The following is a 23,349-nucleotide window of genomic DNA, read 5'->3' on the forward strand; positions in this document are numbered from 1 at the left end:
TACGTGCTTGCCCCACTGACACCAAGGTAAGAGGAAGAGAACTACCAACTAGCCCTACTTGTGCCATCTCATTCTGTCTTACTGCCTCAGGATGGTTATGGGGATTCAGCACCCCACTGGGTCTCACTGACACCATGTGTTGGCGGTTAGTGGGGTGCCTACTCTCTCCAACCTGTAACATCCTATTCTTATTGATGTCAGGGAGAGACGGAGGCTAAGTCCCACCATTGGACCCCACGACTGTGTGAGGGCAGCCCAGTGTTAACTAGCCTGTCAGGCACCACCTTTTAAAGTCTGTTTGCTAATGGAAAGGGGTGGAGGCTCAGCTCACCACTGGACCACACTGAAACAACCCTGGTGGGGAATCAGAGCGCTGGCTCTTCTGGAGGGCAGGAGTGGGGTGGTGTGGAAGATCAAATCCTACCTTGGCCCAACTGAAACGACAGGACATAGGGGATGGGTGCAATATTCCACTGGCACTTGGCTCGAGTAGTGTGTATATTCCACTGGCACTTGGCTCGAGTAGTGTGTATATTATTGCCCAAATGGTCTTCTGTCTTTAGCAACCCCTTTCCTCATACTTTGGCTAGGGGGAACAGGGTTTTGTGTTTTTTTCGGAAGCTTTTTTGTCTGTTGTTCTGTTGGTGGTTATTGATTGGGGGTTCCTGTAATAGCCTCTCCAGGATGTATGGGAAGCAACAGGAAACACAGGGGACTCATCACCATGTTATTCCTCAAGTCCCAAAGTCCCTAGTTAAGTCTGCCTTCTCATTTCCACCTTTCAGCGTCTTCCTATGTTTGTTTGTTGTTATGTTCAAGGTTTTAGTTTTAAGTGGGAGAACCTGGGAAAAATGGGCTACTTCATCTTCTTGGAAGCAGAGGTCTGGAGGCCTTTTGATGTTAAAAAGTACTGCTGACTGTAAGTTAAAATTTGATGATATACACCTTGCCCTTTAAGAATTATTCTGCTAGATGATGTGGCTTCCCAAAGTTGCTACAATTTGATTTTCATACTTCTAAAAGCCAAGTGTTTTGCTGGAGTTGAAATTTAAAGATAAGCAAGAGATGAGGCTAAGATGATCTATGTGGTAACAGATTAAAGTTGGAAACATCAATATACGTTCATGTTTAGCTTAATATTGCTTCATATTACCTTAATACACATGGTTATGTAGAGAGATACTTATAGATATGTGCCTATACATGGGTCATGTACACACATATTATCTCTTTGCTCTGTCAGCTGAGAAGATCTAGAAGCAATGACATCCAAGCAGCAATTAGTACACCCCACACCCAGATCCTCCTGTCTAATACCGTTCTCCACTAAAAAGACCTAGTTATCCTTGAAGAAATAGCTGATTCTAGGACTGGGGCAGTAAATATACAAGATTTATAGACAAGACCATCTTATAGTGTCAGAAAGTTCCAAAAAAATATATAGGATGGGGATACCTCAGAGTGGCACAAGAGCCAACTGAAAAGAGTTCACAAGGGTCAGGACTAGAGCAATTTGAGGAACAAAGTAACTAAAGTAGAATTAGATTATAACCCTAAGTATAAAATAAAAATCCATGAGTTCTTCTGATATAAATAAATAATTGGATACATAAATAAATGCAGGAGAATAGATAAATCTCCAGTGCAAAGGAATTCCAAATAGTTTATGTAGTACTCCATCTTAAGCATAACTCCCTATTCCTTAGTTGTGGGCTGAGCATACTGACTTCCTTCCAAAAAGTACAGCATGAAAATGGGAAAACAGTAATCTTACGATGGAGAAACCTGAAAAACACTACCTCAGCCTGGTGATCAAGGTCGACCTCAGCATTCATAATGCATATTGATACTTCGTACACTTGATGTGATCTTACAGAATGACCCTTCTACTCTGTGGTCTTCCTCCCCAAAACACATAATCCCAATATTATCATGAAAAATGCATCAAACAAATTCTAGTAGTGGGTATCCTACAAAAAACTAACTACTCAAAATTGTCAAGGTCATCCAAGGAAAATATGAGAAGTTATCAAACCCAAGAGGAGCCTAAGGAAACATGGCAACTAAAGGTAATGTGATGTTTTGGATGAAATCCTGGAATAGAAAAAGGACATTATGGTATGCATAATAGTCCACTGCCAAATCCATTAATCCATTAGCATTTGCATTGATCTTTGTATTCCCTTTTACTACAGGAGTTAAAGTTAAAAGTCCATGTGCACTACAGATAGCATTTCATTTCTTCTTATCTTCTCAAGTACTTCACAGCACTGCATTTTCTACAACCCATCTACTCCTTATGAATGATTCTTGCCAAAATTCAACCTCATTCTAGACTAGTAACTCCAACTTAAAATGTTAAAAACTATACGTGCAACATGAAAGCCTCCCTCCTCCCCTAATCCCTGCATATCTTCTTTAGCCAATTCATGTCTGAACTTTTCAAAATTGTTATCTTCATATATTGTTTCCATTTCCTCATGTCCCATTTACTCTATAAGTTACATCCATCTGACTTCTCTCACCGTAATCTCTTTGCCCACTGTCCTGAAATTTTACTTATGGAGGTCACCAGTGATCTCCATGTCAGTATAGCCAACGAATAGTTTTTGTCCTATTTCTAGGCTTTTTCCTTCTTTAAAAAAGAAAAAGAAAAACAAAAACCGTTTTTTTTTTCTTCTATGCTTTTACACTCTCATCATCTTCTGTCTTGGTATATTTTACTGGCTTTCTGTGTTTAATCTGATTTCTAATATTCTATTAGTTTCCTTTATCTTGAGTGGAATAAACCAGTATATGAAGGATTATTCTCAACAGCTAGTTCTCATAATAACAGTACTAGTAGCAGCAGTCAATACTCTGTAATGCTTATTATGTGCCAGACACTATTCTAAGACACTGTTTAAATACATATATATAGACACACACAAATATATATGAGGTTTTCCTCCTCATAGGCCTATGAATTAAGCCTATTATTATACCCATGTTACAAATGAGAAAACTGAGGCAATGAGAGGCCAAGGTCCCATGATCAGTACATGGTGAAGCCCCGCCTGCGTTGATGCTGGAACTTTAGAGTAGACAGGATAAATAATGTCTCACAGATTGGCCTTAAAAGTGAGCAACATTCAATTAATGACTTGTTAAGTATCAGAAAAAAATGGAACATTTTAAATTGAATGGGAACTACTGAGTCATGTATCAGTAACTAAGAATGACTCTTATTGAATGAAATTATTTTTCATTATTCTTTTGAAAGAAGAATATTCTTGTGTAAGTGTTTCACAGTTGTTTTTTCATTCACATATTTATTCAGTTATTGGACCCACATTTCCTACACACCTTCTATGTGCCAGTGTCTGCTGCCAGCTGTTTTGCAAAATCAGAAGAAAAGGAAAGGTAATTCCTTCTCACCATTGCCTCAGCCAGTATTTCTTCTGTAATTAAAATTGAAAGCTTTCCCCAACAGGTTCTCAGAGGCTCTCCCAGAGAAACAGATTTCTCTTTTCCTGTATAATTAAGCACAAATTGTAAGGTGCAGGGCTTGGCCATAGAGGGATGGATGGTCAGAGGTGTTCCGTGCAAGGCTGGGGGACGCTTTTGTGTTTGGTTAGCTGTTAGGAAATGCTAATTTCCTTTTCTCTTGCCATTGGGCACTAATTTCCTGCTGTGCCAGAATTTTTTTGCAGGCTGGGGCCAGAAAGGTGAAGGGAGCTGTACAGCACAAATGCCACAGAATCACCTGCACCAGGAAACTGCTGCTGGGCCAGGAAGGTGATTGTTCACCCAGCATTTGTGCCAACAATGTACCTCACAACTCCTTTTCTTCTCGTCCTTGGGAGCAGGCCTAAGAGTAGGTACTAAATTCGGTCTCTGACTGTCTCAGGTCGCTAAGCGTGTACCCTACACACGAGGTTCCAATAGCAATTAAGCACCTAATCAAAATCTCCTAGCTCAGGAACAAAAGCCAAGGCTTAACTCTTTCCTGGGCTGCTGACTGCAAGGAGATCCGTGTTGCCTGCCCGTCAGAGCCACGTGTCTGCGTCCCCACATCTACTGCTCTGAAGGGGAGACAGCCCACAGCAAGCTCCCAAGCCCTACAGCACAGATACCCTGAAAGCTCGGGGAGGCCAATGTGTGTTCCTTCTGCTTCTCACAAACACAAGGCAAAACGGGCTGCACCCACATCACCCTAACACCTCTGCCTCTGCAGGTCTCATCCCAGAAACGCCCTTTCCTTTTAAAGAACCAGGTGGCCAGAACTGTGACCACAGATGACAATTTTTCTGCCATTTTATTTTAGCCCTATGCAAAGAGCCTCTAGCGTGGCCCTATGACTCTGTCCGCCTGGTGTTGACACCTTGTATGATCACCACCTCCCTCTGAGCATAGACAGGACCTGTGACTTTTTTCTAAACAATTGAGTATGGCAAAGGTGAAGGGGTTTGGCAGATGTTATAAAGGTCCCAAGTCAAAAGGGTAAATCAAAAAGGAGATTATCCTGTGTGGCCTTAATCAGGTGAAAGCTCATAAAAGAGGCACCGGGCCTTCTACAGGCCAGAGACCCTCCTTGCTGGCTGAAGCAAGCAGCCACACCGAAGAAGCCCACAGGGAGGAACTGCATTGCCTCTAGGATCTGGGGTGGCCTCCAGTGACAATCAGCAAAAAGCTGGGGACCCCAGTCTTGGAGCAACCAGGATATGAATTCTGCCAATGACCTGAATGAGCATGGAAGTGCATTCCCCCCCAGGCTGATGTCCACATGAAAATGTGGTCCACCCAACACGTTTATCAGAGCCTGGTGAGACCCCAAGCAGAGGACCCAGTGCCTGGACTCCGGACCCATAAAACCTGGGTTGTTTTAAGCCACTCATTTGTTACTCAGCAAACAGATAACTAATACAATTCCTAAGCATTCAGATCCTACATTTTTAAATGACTGGTGGCTCAGCTGTATTGCAGCCATGGTCTTCATCATTAATATCTTCAAATCACCAGCCAATTAATATATTCCTTCTATGCATTGCCCCTTGGGTCCATGGTGCATATTTTTTGAGACCATTGAGCTCTTGAGGTCTTCTGTCAATCATTTCTCATTTCTTCTCAACCTTGCCTTTTTAGTCACTGAGAGCCCATATTGCAAAGAAAGATCTTAAAGTGAGTAGAAAACTACATTAAACAAAAAGATATGGATCCTATGCTTGACACACAAATATTACAAAAATATATTCTTTTTCTTTTAATCAAGCCTTCACATGCACAAAGAGAAAATCATATTTTATTCCTGCTTGTCTTAAGCCTCATGAAGCCTTCAGTTCATAAACTTCTAGAAAACTTTCAAAGTTCTCAACAAATATGTTTTGTAGTTCAGATCATTTTAGAAATCAACTGCCATATACCAATAGGATTTTTTCCCCATGGAGTTTGACAAGCTGAACCTATTTATATGGAAGAGCGGGCCAAGAAAGGCTAGGATACGTCCAAAGACTCCAAACGCCAGATATGAAGAATTATTATAAAGTATGATGTTGGCACAATGATTTAAAAAATAATAAACCAACAGAATAAAAAGAGGTGCCCAACACAGGCCCATGCATGTATTGAAATCTGATATATGGAAGATGGGACATTACAAATCAGAGGGGAACAATGTTCTATATACTGAATGGTACCCCATGATAGGTTCCCAATATAGGGGTGGGGGATAAATAAAACGGAAGAAATCGTCATTTAGGAATTTAGTTAACTACCAAACAATGAAAAGAAAAAGAGGTAAAAAAAGGTATAAGCCAGTATTTTTAAACTATAACACAGTAAACAGTTATATAAATCATGTTATTCATTGTGTTTTGCGATCATTTATCATTTTAAAACAATCTAGGGTTAAGAGAGGCTGACTGACCTTTTAAAATATATTAATTACTGCCTATGATTCAGCTCTTAAAAATATATGCTTAATTTGTGATTGAGAAAGGGGATTCATTTTAAAAAATAGCTTTAACATGCCTTTGGCCTAACAAAAGCCAAACATGGGATGTATTTCAAAATCATAGGATTATGAAGATTGGACGCGAGCATGATGAAACAAGATTGGTCATGAATTGATAAGTACTAAAGCAAAATAATGGGCATCTAGGGATTTATGATGTATGTGTGTGTTTGACATTTTCCATAACTAAGAAAGTATTTTAAAAAAGGAAAGAAAAAGAGTGTTTGGTAAAGCATCTCAAGTAAGAAAGTTAAACAATAAGTCCCCTACATACAAATGAGTTCCATTCCGAGAACGCGTTCCTTAAGTCCAAATTGTTTGCAAATCCAACAAAGTTAGCCTAGGTACCCAACTAACAACTCGGCTATATAGTACGGGACTGAAATAGGTTTATAATACTTTTCACACAAATAATACATACAAAACAAACAGAAAAAATAAAGAAAACATTTTTAATCTTACAGTACAGTACTCTGAAAAGTACAGTAGTACCAGCTACTTTACCTATGCTTTTACGCTTGCTTCTGGACAGCCTGGGCTTGAAATAAAGATACTGTACTACTGTCCTCTATACAGTTCTGTAAACTACACAAAAGCACAACCACTCGTAGAAGATGCATGCACGTGACAATTTACCCCAGACACTTGAACTTACGTGATTGGACATGCGAATGCATGTTTGCATCTTTGAAAGTTCACAACTTGAAGGTCTGTATGTAGGGGACTTACTGTACAGAACTTGTGTGCTATTATTTTAAGAAAACACACATGTATATATGGGCATATATATGTGTATATATAGGCATAATAAAATGTGCATAAAAAGTTATGTTATATATATATATACACACACACACATATATATACGCATATATACATAATTAACATAACTTTTGGGGGCAGGCAAGTCTACATTCTTACACAGTCATGTTACAGGTGAGGATCCTGATCTCTCCTGGGTGGTTATCTTCTGTTTGCCCTCCCAGGTCCCCTCTCCACCCTTCTCTGGTGAACTGGAAGGGTGAGGTTGACAGGATCCCAGCCCCTGAGACTTCTAGCTGGGTCTGGGCCATGGAGAGCATCAGAGAGATGTGAGGGAGGGAGGAGGAAAGTGAAGGCAGGGGATTTGTTTCCCTGGCTTTCTCCCTGCTAGATAGCCTCCAAGTGGGCTAACTATGACCTTTTACTGAAGGTTACTGTACCTCTCAAGAAGACCAATTCTCCAGGGGTCCTTTTTCTGCTGCGGTCCTGAAACTGATCCCTCTCTTCTTCCCTTTGGACATAGAGATTGTCTCAGCTCAGCTGCTCCTAGCCCCAGATTCCTGCACAATCCCTCCTATGGGGCTGTACTCACACCCTTGTAACAGTTTTGTGTGCCATCTGTTATCTATTAGGACCCTAATTACCACCCTCTTCATTAAACAATAGATGGTACACAGTTATTATAAATAGAGATGGGGAGATTATTATTCTCTACATTTGCAAATCTTTCCAGTATTGCAGTTATGTCCTAGGTGATTCCCAAACTGGACACAGCAGACATAGGAATAAAGGAAAAGAGAGATGTGCAATTGGGGGTTATCAACTAGATACTTACTGGTCCACAAACCAGTTCCTTTTGCTAATAGACATGGAGGCAACTGAGAAGACAGTCCTTTCTCTGAAAAGCCCCAATTGTGAGAGCAATTCAGCTCTTCTAACTTTCCCTATATCTGAACCTAGACTCAGTGCTATAGGACTATTAGAGCACATCAAATATTGCACTATAGTTACCTGGATACATGTATTTATCTCCTCCAGTAGGCTGTGAGCAATTCAAGGAAAAGAGTCCGTCTCATTCAACTTTATATCCTTGCCATCTAGCACAGTGTCTGGCATATAACAGACACAGTAAATGTTAATTGAATGAATAAACGCCTGCTTGAATAAATGAATGCCAGTGGGGCCAGTGTGTTCCATAGCAGGGCTCTAAACAGAGGCTCTTCTCACCTTCCAGTCGCCATCTGGCTTCCAAAAGCAGCACCAAATCCAAATGTGACCTTGGTACCATGGAATAAAGAATCTTTCTCATCTGAATCACGCTGGCTACATCTGCCTGGCTACAGTCAACATAAGGTCTTGAGGCTGAGACACACCTTCATTTGTTAAAAGGGGGAGGGGAGCAGATGGCAAATGAAGGTACTCAAGCTCATTAATTCCTAATGGAGTTGTCCTCCTGGATGTAATTAGAACAACAAGAAGAGCCAAAGGAGGAGGGTTTGGGAAATAAAGTAGGCAGCTGGAAGAGGTTTATGAACGGTATAAACCCTCAGGGAGCTTTCCATTAGAGAGAATAATAATGTCCACACTTCACAATGGCATAGTTCTCCTCAACCAGCAAAACACATCTGCATACATTATTTCAATAGCGTCTCAGGAAATGATTGTAAGACACAGAGGAGAGTTTTATTTTTCCAATTGTGTAAATTTAAAAAGTTAAACTTCTCTTCAGAGAAGTTAAGCCACCTGCCCTGAGTAACATGGCTAGAAAGTTATAGAATAAGGATGGATTTCAAACATTCTGACACTGAATTTGGTCTCCATCCATTCCATGGCTATAAGTGGAGAGAGTGACCTTCAGACCAATTCTAAAAAGCATGTGACACTCCACCCAGCCCAGCTATTCCACAGCATGCTCTTTTCTTCCATGCCCACTACCAATCACTTAAAGACAACCAGTTGCCTTCTATTTTTGATTGGCAAGTGGGACACAGAAGTTCTTATGAGCCTAGAGTTTTTATTTCTTTATGTCCCCATGGAAGACCTCAAGCCAAGAGAGAAGGGAACTCTTCCTATTAGACCTGGTTAACTGACTCCATTTCTTCCCACTGTTCCCAACACAAAATAAATTTATTCAAATATGTAGTTGCATTGAAATTGAGAATTACATATTGTACTTTGATCTTATAGGAAGTGTGCAGCATAAATCTGAGATATCAGCATTAAATGCAGAAACTTTATAACTAAGGGCTTGCTAGTAAGCCTGGGTTTTCATACTCAGGTCAGTCTACCCAAAAAGAAGTACGTTACTTGAAAATTGACTCTTTGCATTAAAGTAAACTTGCCCCTTAAAGTCTTCTTCTTCCTCTCTCAAAGACACACAGCTGACTTAGTTCAGAAGCAAGCTGAAAAGAGTAAGGAAGATGTTCTATTTAACCAGCATCAATTGCTTATAACTCTCCTGTTCTCAGCATCTTTTCCCCCCAAGGAAGCATTCAGCCAACATTTTTATTGGACTGATGCCCAGATTGCTCCATTAATTCATGCAACTACCTTTGTTGCAGTGCTCCAGGCATTATTACTCATGAATCCTACAGAGCACAAATATATCTCTAGAAATACTGTCATTTGTGTTACATATGACCTTAAAGCATCTTCATAAATTATACCTTCAAAGCAAACTAGAGAGCACTGAAGTCTTTTGCTATGTTAGTCATCTTAGTTTCACTAGACCCATTGTCTTTTCTTTACATATGCAATGTGACTAAATTGGTTTTACTGATCTGGGTCCTTCAGATTCATCAACTTTATCTTAAAGTGTATAAGATATATGATCTTTAAATCTGTAATGGTATCTTTCTGCTCTGTGGGTTTCATTGGTTCAAACTTATCTTCCAATTATGTCTTCCTGAGATGTATTCTAGCTATGATGGGGGGTTCTAGGCTGTGGTTTGTTTCTGGTACTGTATCTATTAAGTAAGCAAACCAGAAAAACAACAAAAATTGTGCTTTGGCTTCATATACATTAGACCATTTAACATGAAACCTGTCCATTTTCAGAGATTTGGGCAACAAATATAGTCACTTAATTATTAAATTAGTTAGCTTATCCTAAACAATTGTCAGTAGCCCACCATGGTAATAAGAAAGTTCTTTCTCAAAATAATTACCATTTGATTTCCAATTGCTTATAAAACGAGCACTGTTTTCTACCCCAAATTTCCATGAAATCTTTTAATAAATATTCTTGTTTCATATTAGGAGTTTAAATGAATAAGGCATTATTCATATAAAAGAAATAAGTACTTTGATCTACTACATTATTTTCAAAAGGAAAGTAGAACCACAATGTATGATGATATCCTGAACATGATCTGGGACACAAAAAAATCAGTATTATCTGTGAAACCCTGAGCAAAATTTCTCTCCTTTGCGGACAGAAAGCAACAATGTCATTCAGCTATTTACATATGGCCCAGATACTAATGAGGAACTGTTTCCTGCTTTCTGTGAAGGAAAAGTGAACTATGAATAAATATCACTGGGGTCATTATCACCTGCACACACAGGTAACTGGTGGCTTGCAACAAAAGAGTGTCAGAAACAAAATGGATCTGTAGCAGGAAAATCTGTCTTAAGGCATGATTGGGGGTAAAAGACTAACTGTGGATAAATATTTGTGGTGCCTGGCAAAGCTCTCCAAGTTCCAAGATGACGAAAGACCTTTCACACATATATGGAACTTTCCATGAGAGTTCTAGAGCCTTTCAACCTCAGAATATATCTGGCCTATCCTCTTTTCAAAAGGTAAACTGACAGGATCTTGGAGAAATGGGAGTTAAACCTACTCTTAGAGATCTTCAGAGAAGAGGAATTTCAGCTTCCTGGCTTAACTATGTTGCTTCTATCTAGTTTATTTTACATGGCACACTTATCATGCTTAAAAATCAGCCCAAGTCCACCTGTTAATTTTTTTTAGCAGCATGCACTCATTTATTCAATAATTATATACTGAGCACCTCTTATAGTCCAGGCACAACTTTACTAGCTGGGATTCAAGAGAGAACAAAAGAGACCATAATTCTTCCTCTTGTCGTCTTTATTATTCTAGCAATGAACTGTTCAATTCCCAGTAACATCCTTATTTCTTGTATGAAATTGGGTCAACTTCTTTGACCAAAGCTAGTTTTGTTAGAATTTAATTCCTTTAACAAAAAATTCAGCGACATGAAAACCAACATTAGTTTTGTACTCACAATTTGACAGCATTTGGGGCTGGTTCTTTTTTATTATTTGTCATTCTCATGTTTCCTAGAGGTGTACCCTGAACTGAAGAACAGTTTCCCTCCATCCTGGAAGGATACCAGTTCAACCGCATACACATCCCTGAGGGACACAGGCGGAATGTGAAGAAAGAGGGGGCCTAGCCAGCCATATGGCCCATTCAACATTGGGGAAAAATGGAACTGCCTTTACATCAAGTTTCCTAGGGAGGATATAGGGAAAGCTTGTACAGAATTACTACTCCAGCTAATCTGTAGCTCTTGCTACTACTACCATTGTCCTTTGACCTCACGTACATTAGAATACTTGGTCCTCACAGCAACTCCATGAGGAACAGATGAGAAAACAGGCTGGCAAAGGTAAGTGACTTGTCTACAATTAACAGCTCTGACAAATGGCGGTGCTGAAATTCAAACTTATTTCAGGGGTCCGTCTCATGAAAAACCTATGATGTTAGTTATCTAATAAAACCATAGAAAGGGAGGAAAACCTAGGCAGAACACTCTATGACATAAATCACAGCAAGAACCTTTCTGACCCACCTCCTAGACAAATGGAAATAAAAACAAAAATAAACAAATGAGACCTAATGAAACTTAAAAGCTTTTGCACAGCAAAGGAAACCATAAACAAGATGAAAAGACAACCCTCAGAATGGGAGAAAATATTTGCCAATATTTGAAGCAACTGACAAAGGATTAATCTCCAAAGTTTACAAGCAGCTCATGCAGCTCAATATCAAAAAAACAACCCCATCCAAAAATGAGAAGACCTAAATAGACATTTCTCCAAAGAAGATATACAGATTGCCAACAAACACATGAAAGGATGCTCAACATCACTAATCATTAGAGAAATGCAAATCCAAACTACAATGACGTATCACCTCACACCAGTCAGAGGGGCCATCATCAAACAATCTAGAAACAAGAAATGCTGGAGAGGGTGTGGAGAAAAGGGAATCTTCTTGCACTGTTGGTGGGAATGTAAATTGATACAGCCACTATGGAGAACAGTATGGAGATTCCTTAAAAAACGAAAAATAGAACTACCATATGGCCCAGCAATCCCACTACTGGGCATATACCCTGAGAAAACCATAATTCAAAAAGAGTCATGTACCACAATGTTCATTGCAGCTCTATTTACAATAGCCAGGACATGGAAGTGACCTAAGTGTCCATCGACAGATGAGTGGATAAAGAAGATGTGGCACATATATACAATGGAATATTACTCAGCCATAAAAAGAAACGAAATTGAGTTATTTGTAGTGAGGTGGATGGACCTAGAGTCTGTCATACAGAGTGAAGTAAGTCAGAAAGAGAAAAACAAATACCATATGCTAACACATATATATGGAATCTAAAAAAAAAAAAAGGTTCTGAAGAACCTAGGAGCAGGACAGGAATAAAGACACAGACGTAGAGAATGGACTTGAGGACACAGGGAGGGAGAAGGGTAAGCTGGGTGAAGTGAGAGTGTGGCATGGACATATATACACTATCAAATGTCAAATAGATAGCTAGTGGGAAGCAGCCGCATAGCACAGGGAGATCAGCTCAGTGCTTTGTGACCACCTAGAGGGGTGGGGAAGGGAGGGTGGGAGGGAGACGCAAGAGGGAGGAGATATGGGGATATATGTGTACGTATAGCTGATTCACTTTGTTATAGAGCAGAAAGTAGCACACCACTGTGAAGCAATTATACTCCAATAAAGTTGTTAAAAAAAACATAGAAACGAATTAAACTTTAACCATCATTATTTCATCCTATAGAATGACATAACCCAAGAGAAAAAGATAGAGGTGTTGAATATCACTCATGCATTTTCAGTTCCTTCTGTGAATCTTAGCTACTGTAATAAAAGCATTGTTTTGAGCATTGTTTTATATGCATCCTCATATAAGACCACACATGCCTGTATCGATTAAAATTTAAAAGAAACAAATATTAACTGCAGATATCCAGTTCACTTACCTTGAACAAAGTAGCTTCAGGGGCTTCCACTTTTTTATTTTTTTTTTAAATTTATTTATTTTATTTATTTATTTTTGGCTGCATTGGGACTTCATTGCTGTGTGCGGGCTTTCTCTAGTTGCAGTGAGCGGGGGCTACTCTTCGTTGCGGTGCTTGGACTTCTCATTGCGGTGGCTTCTCTTGGTGTGGAACACGGGCTCTAGAGCGCAGGCAGGCTCAGTAGTTGTGGCACGTGGGCTCTAGAGCACAGGTTCAGTAGTTGCGGCGGATGGGCTTAGTTGCTCCGCGGCAATGTGGGATCTTCCCGGAACAGGGATCGAACCCGTGTCCCCTGCACTGGCAGGCTGATTCTTAACCACTGCACCACCAGGGAAGCCCCGGTTCCACTTTTGAAGCTGGATAAATATCAGACAGGAACGAAGTTCACTTTAGTTTGGTCCAGGAAGAAAAAAGATTCACAGCTCTGAGAATAAAGAAAAAATCAGACCTTGTCAGGGCATTTGGTTCTAATTAACTAGTGACAAAATGGTTCTACACTGCAACTATGTAAAAGTGGCTGAGTTATTTGAGCTAGGAAAGATCAAAAACAATGATTATGATCAAGATGTTATTATTGCATATACTTTTGATTATTGGGAGTGAATCTTCCTCTCTCTTTTCCTCATTAAAATTTTATGGTTTATCAATTTAAAGTTAAGTGAACAAGATAATTTAACATTATTTTGATAATGGAGCATATTCCTTGTAAAAAATAAATCCCTGGAGGCTTTCTCAATTCCCCTTCTTCTATCCCCACAAAGCTGCCTCTGTCTAGTATTGAGCCATGGCTTTGCTCAAGAAAGCAAAACAAAACACAAATTATCTAGTGGTAGCAATCTGAATGAAGACCTGGCCCAGAGGACAAAAAATGTGATTTAACATAAAATAGGATGTCATGATCTAAACTACTCATTTGGCATTTACCATAAATCCCTGAGTACCATTAGTTGTCTTTTCAGATAAATTCAATAAAAATTTATTGACTATTTTCCATGTACAAGCGCTTTGCTAGATATTAAGAAAAAGGAGGTGAATAGAAGACCAGGCTCTCTTCTCTGCAATCTATCTTTGAAGAAAGGAATATATGCAAACAATCCTGAATAATTTCAGGGATAGAGAGAAAAAATAGCATACTTTTGAAGAGTAATGCTAACTTGATATGATTCTATTTTATTCTTTCTGATCTATTGTAAACCCTTGGAAACCAGAAATTTGTATTTTTCAGAATCTTTGCACATGTGAGTATTTTAATCAGTAGTCCTTTTTAGTGAAGGACAGAAATTGTGTATGTTCTAAGGTACACGTGTAGCCTGATATCAGCTTCAGACACAGTTGGATCAGGCTTTTTTGTTTTTTGTTTTTTTGCTACGCGGGCCTCTCACTGTTGTGGCCTCTCCCGTTGTGGAGCACAGGCTCTGGACGCACGGGCTCAGCGGCCATGGCTCACGGGCCCAGCCGCTCCGCGGCATGTGGAATCCTCCCAGACCGGGGCACGAACCCATGTCCCCTGCATCGGCAGGCAGACTCTCAACCACTGCGCCACCAGGGAAGCCCGGATCAGGCTTTTTAAAGGGACATAAGAATTTCTTTCTCCATTCCTTGGGTCTGGTTTTCTCTATATTGGCTTCCTTCTTCAAAGATCCTCTAATAGTGGGATTAAAGATAGCCCCAGAAATACTGCACCTGGTTAGTAACCCTGGGAGAAAGACAGCTTCTCTTCCCAACAGTTTTAGTCCAAAGTCATGGAATTCATTCCTAATGGACTGTTTCATGTCGTGTGCCCATCACCACACAATTCACTGGGGCCAGAGAAATGGACTACACTGATTGGCCAGTCTGAGTCATGTGCCCACTGCTGGAGCTCTGCTGCTTCCAAAGCACATGACTGAGAGATGTAGGGAGAGACGCCCCAAAGGGAAACCTAAATGTAGTTACCATAGGAAAGGCAATGTCTCCTGGGCAAGATAAATATCATGTGCCACCACAAAAAGAACTCAGCAAATATTTGTTAATTGATGTATTGATTAGTAAGTCTGGGATAAGTGAAATGATGATAAATACAATGTGTGAAGGGAAACACAGCCAAGATCAATTGTGAAATGGAGCTACAGAGGTGGGCAGTATCCTACCAGGCCTCTTGGAAACAAATCAACAAAAAGGAGCTGACCTTGACTGTTTGCACTGTTTGAGAAGAATTAACTGAGTCTATAATCAGTAAACAATCCTGAGGGCTTGGTAAGGTGAGTTCTGCCTTCTGTGATATGAAAATTGTGTCATAGGTATCAGAAGGTGAACATGGCTAACTGTCTGTGATTGCCACAAAACAAGAAAAATAAAATGAAATAGAAATCTTAAATCAGTCCTTGAATCACAACAGATACAATTATGAAAACCAGACTATATATTAATCAGATTTTCATGTAGTACTTTAAAAGACTTCCCTAAAAAGCCATGAGGAAAAGGGACCTCTTATTTGAACTATGGAATGATCTGAATTGGCAACAATATACCAGTGCTTCAAAAGAAAGTCAATTAGTCCTATAAAAACAGTGTCTAGGGCTTCCCTGGTGGCGCAGTGGTTGGGAGTCCGCCTGCCGGTGCAGGGGACACGGGTTCGTGTCCCGGTCCGGGAAGATCCCACGTGCCGCGGAGCGGCTGGGCCCGTGAGCCATGGCTGCTGAGCTTGCGCGTCCGGAGCCTGTGCTCCGCAACGGGAGAGGCCACAACAGTGAGACGCCCGCATACTGCAAAAAAAAAAAAAGAAAAAGAAAGAAAACAGTGTCTATAAAATATGTGTAACCTTTGATAATTCATTATATTTGCAAGGCAGAGGAACCTTTAAAAATGCATCATTTTTTTCCTAAATGACTTAATTTTCATTATTATACTACTTTAAACAAATTTTAATTAATGCATTAAAAGCTTTGAGTAGTTCTTACTTTAACCAACCAGCAACTAGAACAAGTTTCAAGAAGACTTCAAGTCCAGCCACATGCCTCCAAGAAAAGCTACACCTACAGTATCACAGACATATGGCCTCATGTGTCCATCTTGGCATGTCAGAATTCATGTCACTTGCCCAACTCCTTGCAAAAGTCCGTTTTTACATGGTAATGATTCATTTAAGATCATTAGAAAGCCATAAGTTTTCACTTATTCATTCAGAAGCAATTTTTAGTTCCTACAAGCACTGTGCTAGGAAATAGGATACAAAAATGAATATGTCTCTTGCTCCTAAGGAACTCACAGACTGAAGACACCCAGGGGAGCCAAAATTTTCCATACAATCTCATGAGCATGGGGACAGGGGGACATGCAAGGTAAGAGGGGCTACAAACCTTATCTGTACCTGATCACACTATTTTAAAAGTTGGCCATTCTGAACTAATTCGGAGTACGTTATCTCCAAAAGTTTATATGTTCCTAATTTCTCCATCATTTCCACTCTTAGGCATTCCCTAACTGTACCAAAGGTAGAGTGTGTTTTATATGAAAAAAAACTGCTACAGGGCAATCATTGACAGCGATGTACTAATATAATACCCGACCAGAGAAAGCACGCTTTGCCATGATAAATTGTTCAAACTATGAGGAGCAGTAGGGCTGAAATGAATCTAGTCGTGAACAAAAAAAAAGATTGAATGGAAACAGTTTGTATAAAAGGATACACTTGATATTTTCACTCTAGACATACAGATTAAGAGGCTGTCTATCAAGGTAAATCAATTTGCAATTTGAGACTGATTTTCTCCACCCTCAAGAAATGATTTGCAGGTATTTGTGGCTTTTCGTTTTGGTTTGACTATTATTTCATATTTTACTTGTAATTCTTCTTATAGAACACTAAGAACATTTATTTGTTCTTCGGTCAGGTTTATTGAGGTATAATTTACAGCCAGTAAAATTCACCCTTTCTAGCGTACAGTTCTAAGAGTTTTGACAAATGGATATAGTCTTACAACCTCAACCATAATGAAGATAGAGAATAGTTCCAGCATCCTGAAAATTTTTCCCTGCCCCTTGGAAGTCAACCTGTAGCCCCCTGACAATCACTAATAAGTTTTCTGTCCCCATAGTTTTACTTTGTCCAGAAAGTCATATAAATGTAATCAACAAGTATGTAACATTTTGAGTTTGGCTTCTTTCACTTAGCACAAGGTAAGTGAGATTATCCGTGTTGTGTGTGTCAGGAAATGTGGACTGGCATATTGTCCTTTAGAGTTTCCCTTATTTTTCCAAAGCCAAAGTCAATATGCAAAGCCTGGATCTCTTGCCATTTAGTTTGTCCATGGTTAGGAAGAAACCGAGTTTTTACTATGGCTGTTTGTTTTCAGCAGAGCAGGGAAAGAAGAAACACTCTCAGGGAATAATCATAATCTGTGGTTATTATAGGCACTAAGTCATATGTTTGTAAGACCCAAACTTTTGTTAGTCAAATGACTGGGCACTAAAATTAATTCGGAGACTCAAGGCAGAGTTTAAGTGTGGTTTTCCTTATCTTTTCATTATTGCAATAGCAACGGAATACATATTTGTGACTTAATGGTACAACACATTAGTTTTCTTTTCTGACCCACCTTTAACAAAGTGGAATTACTGTAGAGGCAAAGGAATCAAGAAGGTAAATCTCTTACCAGGAGTAGGAGAGAACGGATAGAGGCCCCTGTGACCTAAACCTTAGTCATTCGAGTGCCACCTTCATAATTGTGCCTCTACCCACACGTTACCCATATCATTATTTATTTAACAATTATATGGGTCACAGTTTTACTTAGATAAATTTATTTTCAACAGGACATTCTTATTCCTTACTCTTTTAAATGGAAATCCCTTGCCATAAATAAAACTATGAAAAATATCCAACAGTATAAAACTCTACCTATATGAGTCAATGTACCTCCCCCAATCATCTTGAGTTCTTGAGTATCACTGGTGGAGCCCATGTACACACCCACACATGCTTTTGGAAACACAGCAACGAGAGTAGCTGTCCCATGCTTTAAATGCTTTCTCCTTGACCATGTATTCTGTGCACACCAAGGCAAAGAGTCTGCTCAGAGATAGAGTAAAGCATTAAAACCTGTTTAAAATAACAAAGTACGATATGTCTTTCTACCTATGTCAGGCATTGGAAGCCTGCAACTTATTTGCCAAACAGGTTACCAGGGCTGATTTTTATGGAAATACGGACCAGATGCACCTTCTTCCTCATCTCTTCAAAGTGGCCCTTCTGAGCAAGGCCAAGGCCAGTGTGATTCAGCAACACCCACGTTTGTTAGGGTATCTCCTTACCCTAGACTAAAAAATGGAACAGAACCTTGGCCCCAAAAGACTTAAAGAATTTATTCACCAATTCATATCTTTATGCTAGTATAATCATGTATTTGATGGTTGCTATAGAAATCTATGTAGACAATCATCACATTTTTAAAGGAAATACATTACTGAAATTTCTTCTGACCCGTGGTCACTATGCTCTTTGACAAGACAGTTGACCTTCACGATGTTAATCATCTCATCTGTTTGAAAGGGACTAAAATGTTTGCTCTGCTTCCTGCTTAATAAAGCTATCAAGAGAATTAATGAGAGAAAACCTCTAGAATACTCCAAGCTCTTTCCAAAAAGGCAGCAGTAAAACAGCAGGTGCCTCTTGTGAACATACACTTGTCTTCTTCATGGAAACTCATCCTGAAGGACATCGGGCTTCCAGCTTATATTTAATTGGCTGATTATGTTGACACTCTTGAGCTCCTTGCCAAGTTACAGGGAAGAGTTTTCTTGGAAACCAGAGTTCCCCAACTTTCTCCAGCTATGCAGTTTAATTACATCTAGCAAAATGACAACAGAGCTCATAATTAGCCTGGAGAGTAATTACTGCTGAATCAGTCCAAACACCACAGCTACCAAATTCAACACAGGTGCTTAGATGAAGAGAAAAGAGTTTTCTCAATACCCAACAGAAGGTGGATATGGAAGATGGGCTTTATGACTCTCTTCCCATGAGCTTAAACATACAACCTGTGCAAAATGCCTTGTGTCTTTACAGCCAGGATGCCCCTAAGTATTTTAAAAAGAACCAGACTCAAAAACATTTCAAATACTGATATCACATATCTTGAAATGTGCAGTGACTGGGGCATACTTTCTTTCTATGCAAATTTCTTCAACCTAGAGCTCCCTTTCCCCTTCTCCTTTTATTGAGGAGTCTAAAAAGCCTACATAATTCATCTACTGTTTCTAAACTATGAATGAAAGAGTGATATAGAGAAAATTATAAAGCAAGCGAAAAATCACGCTGTACCTCGTGTTCATCCTGTGACCTCTAAGAGTGACTATAAGCCTGTAGGGTGGGTACCACACTCCCAGAGAGTTATGAATGCATTGTCAGATCAAAGGCTTGAAAGCCAACAACCGCCCAAGGGAACCCCCTATTTTCTCTCTGAGGATCACCAAAAGAGGAAAGAAGCTAGATTAGGTAGGTAGAAAAAGGAAGGAGTTGATCCCATTTAACAGATGTTATCCATTTCTTACCCCCTCTATGTACAGGTCACTTAAGGTATGTTTAAATATATGCACACCTAGAATCCAACAAAGACAAATTCAACCCCCAAGTGATTCTAACGTGCAGCCAGAGTTGAGAACAGCTGGTCTGGAGTAACCAAAAGGTCGGCCAGATGGTATAATTGCATGAGACTCAGGGAATGGACAGAACCAGGTAAAGGAGGAGGAAGGAGGCGGCCAGAAAGAATGAAGTGACAGATCAGCACTCCAGAAGCTCATGTTCCAAAGAAGCTAAAGGTGTGGGGCAACAGACGAGCACTCAATTCTTAAACCGTGTAAGAAACAAGCACACCGTCCCCTAACTAGAGGCTGATGAGACTGTGTTGAAGAAGCACTTTTAATGGATTTGTAGGATGCGTCTGTTTGCTGGTTTGATTTTCTGTTGGCTTGTTTGTTTGTGTGTTTAGAGGAGTTAGGGGTTTTGCTGCAAATTTTTAAAAGTCATCCTAATATTGACTAAAAAGAAAAACCGTGTTCATACAACCCAAAGGGAAATCCGTGGAAAGGAAGGAGGAAATTGACATCTAGGGAAGGCCTTGTGGAAAGATCCAAATAAGGGAAATGTATACAAATGCACAGCCCTGATGCTTGTACCTTGCTTACACCAGGACTGAGGGGAGCCGCTGCAAAGCCATTTGCTTGCACAAGGCTGGAGGAGAGATTACATGGCTGCCAGGAGAGGAATGTTGTCAGAGCGAGTTCGGAACCAGCTCAGCCATGCTCTCCAGTGCTGGGAGGCCCGACCACTGTGCACGCAGCCGCACCACCATCTGTACAGGGCTGCTTCTCAGTGCTGGGCCAAAGCCGAGCTACACCCCCGCCCCCGCCCCACGAGAGGAGGAGCAGGCAACGTTCTAGAACACAGCTCTGTCCACTGGAGAACAGGCGTATAAGAGCCACGAGGCGACCTCCTGGGACAGCCTCTGTGTGGGGGCACACGTGCCCACGTCCACACATGGTAGGAAATGGCTCTCACAGAGATGTGTCCCCTTCACTCTCAGTTCTTCAGGTGGCATTGCTCAGGTTGGCTTGGTGCACCTGTGATTTGAAATCCTAAGACACGTGTTCAAGACTCAAGTGTACATCTCACTTCCTGGATGACCACTGGCAAATCATTTCTGTGAGCCTTAGTGTCACCATTTTGTAAGTGGAGGTAACAGAATTTTATTTTATTATTATTATTTTTTTTTTGCGGTATGCAGGCCTCTCAGTGTTGTGGCCTCTCCCGTTGCGGAGCACAGGCTCCGGACGCGCAGGCTCAGCGGCCATGGCTCACGGGCCCAGCCGCTCCGCGGCATGTGGGATCTTCCCAGACCGGGGCACGAACCCGCGTCCCCTGCATCGGCAGGCAGACTCTCAACCACTGCGCCACCAGGGAAGCCCGGTAACAGAATTTTAGAGCTCATCTAGTCTAAGCATATCATTTTACAGTTGAAACTGAGAACCAGAGAATGTGAAGTGAATGCCCACCTTCAGCCAGCTAATGGATGGCTAAGCAGAATTCACACTCAAATTTCCCAGCTTCAGTTCAGTTTTCTTCCCTAAGCACTGCAATCTTCTGCCTCAATACTTCCCCTGACTCATAGGATGAGTTTAAGAAAGGATGTTAGGCGGGTAAGAGCTTCTGATTCAAGATGACGGACTGAAGACACACATCACGTCCAATGCCTCCCGAAAAGCCCATGGAACTTATGGAAAAGATTTTTAAAAGAAGGAGAAAGGGGAAGAAGAGGATGAGAAGGGAGAAAAGGGTACAAGCAGTGAACTATGAACTGTGAACAAATCCTGGAAGATTGCGAGCACATTGGGATCCGATTGGTAGAGAAAATTTTTCAAAAATAAAAAACCAGTTTAAGTTAAAAAGGGTGCCTTCATCAATAAGAACATTATTAAATATATTATATTATAAATAGGATATATAATATTAAATTTAATATGAATGTATTGAATATATATTTATAAATATGTAATATTAAATACATTTTAATTCATATATATATAATAGACTACTACTATGCAGCCTTTGGAATTCCCAGAAGTAGGGAAGATCTTTATATACTGACATGGAAAGATATTAATTATGTAATGTCAAATGAACAAAAGATGTCAAAACGATACAAATACAAACCGATTTTACGTGTGCATGTCGTATGTTCCTATAGTAAAAATGGCAAATGCTTACAGTGCTTGTTATGTAAATAACAAGCTATAAGCACCATTTTGTATGTAAGAAAGAGAAACATGAGAAACAGAGAGGTTAAGTAACTTGCCCAAAGTCCCAAAGCTACAATTAAGTGGTGGGGCTGGGACAAATCAAGGCCATGTGGCTCCTGAGTTGATGTCTTTCCCAGCAACTCTCAGCCTGTCAGAACAGCATAGATAGCTCTGAAAGGATACACATCCAGGTATGAGTTAGGGAGGTGAGGAGTGAAGACTCCATTTTACTTTTACGCTTCCTATTGTTTAACAGTCTTCAATAAGAATGTATGTTTTTTTCACTTCGTTTTAAAACTTATCATACCGGGGCTTCCCTGGTGGTGCAGTGGTTGAGAATCTGCCTGCTAATGCAGGGGACATGAGTTCGAGACCTGGTCTGGGAGGATCCCACATGCCGCGGAGCAACTAGGCCCGTGAGCCACAACTACTGAGCCTGCGCGTCTGGAGCCTGTGCTCCCCAACAGGAGAGGCCGCGATAGTGAGAGGCCCGTGCACCGTGATGAAGAGTAGCCCCCGCTTGCCACAACTAGAGAAAGCCCTCGCACAGAAACGAAGACCCAACACAGCAAAAATAAATCAATTAATTAATTAAAAATTTTGTTAAAAAAATTATGATACCATAAAATTGGCTCATTTTTGAGGTACACTTTTATAAATTATAGCACATGTATGGGTTCATGTAACCATCAGCACAGTCAGGATACAGAGCAGTTTCATTACACCCAAAACAACTCCCCATTGCTCTCACTTTATAGTCACACACTCTCCTGGCCTCAAACCCCTAGCAACCACTGACCTACTCCCCATCACTATACGGATGACCCTTGAACAACATGGGTTTGAATGGCGCAGGTCCACTTATATAGGGCTTTTGTTTCAATGGTAAATTCTACAGTACTACACGATCCAAGGTTGGTTGAATCTGCCAATGCAAAACCGTGGATGAGGAAGGCTAACTCTAAAGTCATATTCTGATTTTTGACTTGTGGGGGGTTGGCATTCCTAATTCCCACATTATTCAAGGGTCAACTGTAGTTCTGATTCCTTGAGAAAATCATGCTCTATGTAGTCTTTTGAGGTTAGCTTCTTTCACTTAGCATAGTGCCTTTGAGATTATCCAAGTTGTTATGTGCATCAAAAATTTGTTCTTTATACTGCTGAGTAGAATTCCATCACATGAATGCAGCAGTCTGTTTATTCACTTGCCCACTGAAGCCCACATTTAGGCTGTTTCTAGTTTAGGGTGATTATGAATAGAGCTACTCTAAGCATTTGTGTAGAGTTTTTATATCAACACGAATCTTCATCCCTCTTGGGCAAATACCTAGGAGTGTGCTTGCAGAGTCTTATGATAAGTATCTGTTTACCTTTATATGAAACTGTCAAGCCGTTTTCTAGTGTTGCTGTACAGTTTTGCATTCTCACCAGCAATGGATGACAGTTCCTGTTGCTCTACATTCTCACCAGCATTTGGTATTTTTAATATTTTAATTTTAGCCATTCTCATAGGTTTGTAG

General features: G+C 40.3%; 1 long non-coding RNA gene across 3 annotated transcripts in view; it reads right to left on the reverse strand.

The window, feature by feature from the left end:
* LOC308611006 overlaps positions 1 to 23,349 on the reverse strand; it is a 178,963-nt gene that overhangs the window by 27,215 nt on the left and 128,399 nt on the right. The window contains exon 3 of one of the 3 annotated variants that reach the window (XR_014014730.1): positions 13,374 to 13,478. The exons of the other annotated variants lie outside the window; for them this stretch is intronic. This is a non-coding gene — a long non-coding RNA (uncharacterized lncRNA). Of the gene's footprint in view, positions 1 to 13,373; positions 13,479 to 23,349 lie in introns of those variants that run through there. 3 annotated transcript variants of the gene reach the window in all.

The sequence above is a fragment of the Mesoplodon bidens genome, assembly GCF_964165515.1.
Source record: "Mesoplodon bidens genome assembly, contig: HAP1_SCAFFOLD_49, whole genome shotgun sequence".
Lineage (NCBI taxonomy): Eukaryota > Metazoa > Chordata > Mammalia > Artiodactyla > Ziphiidae > Mesoplodon > Mesoplodon bidens.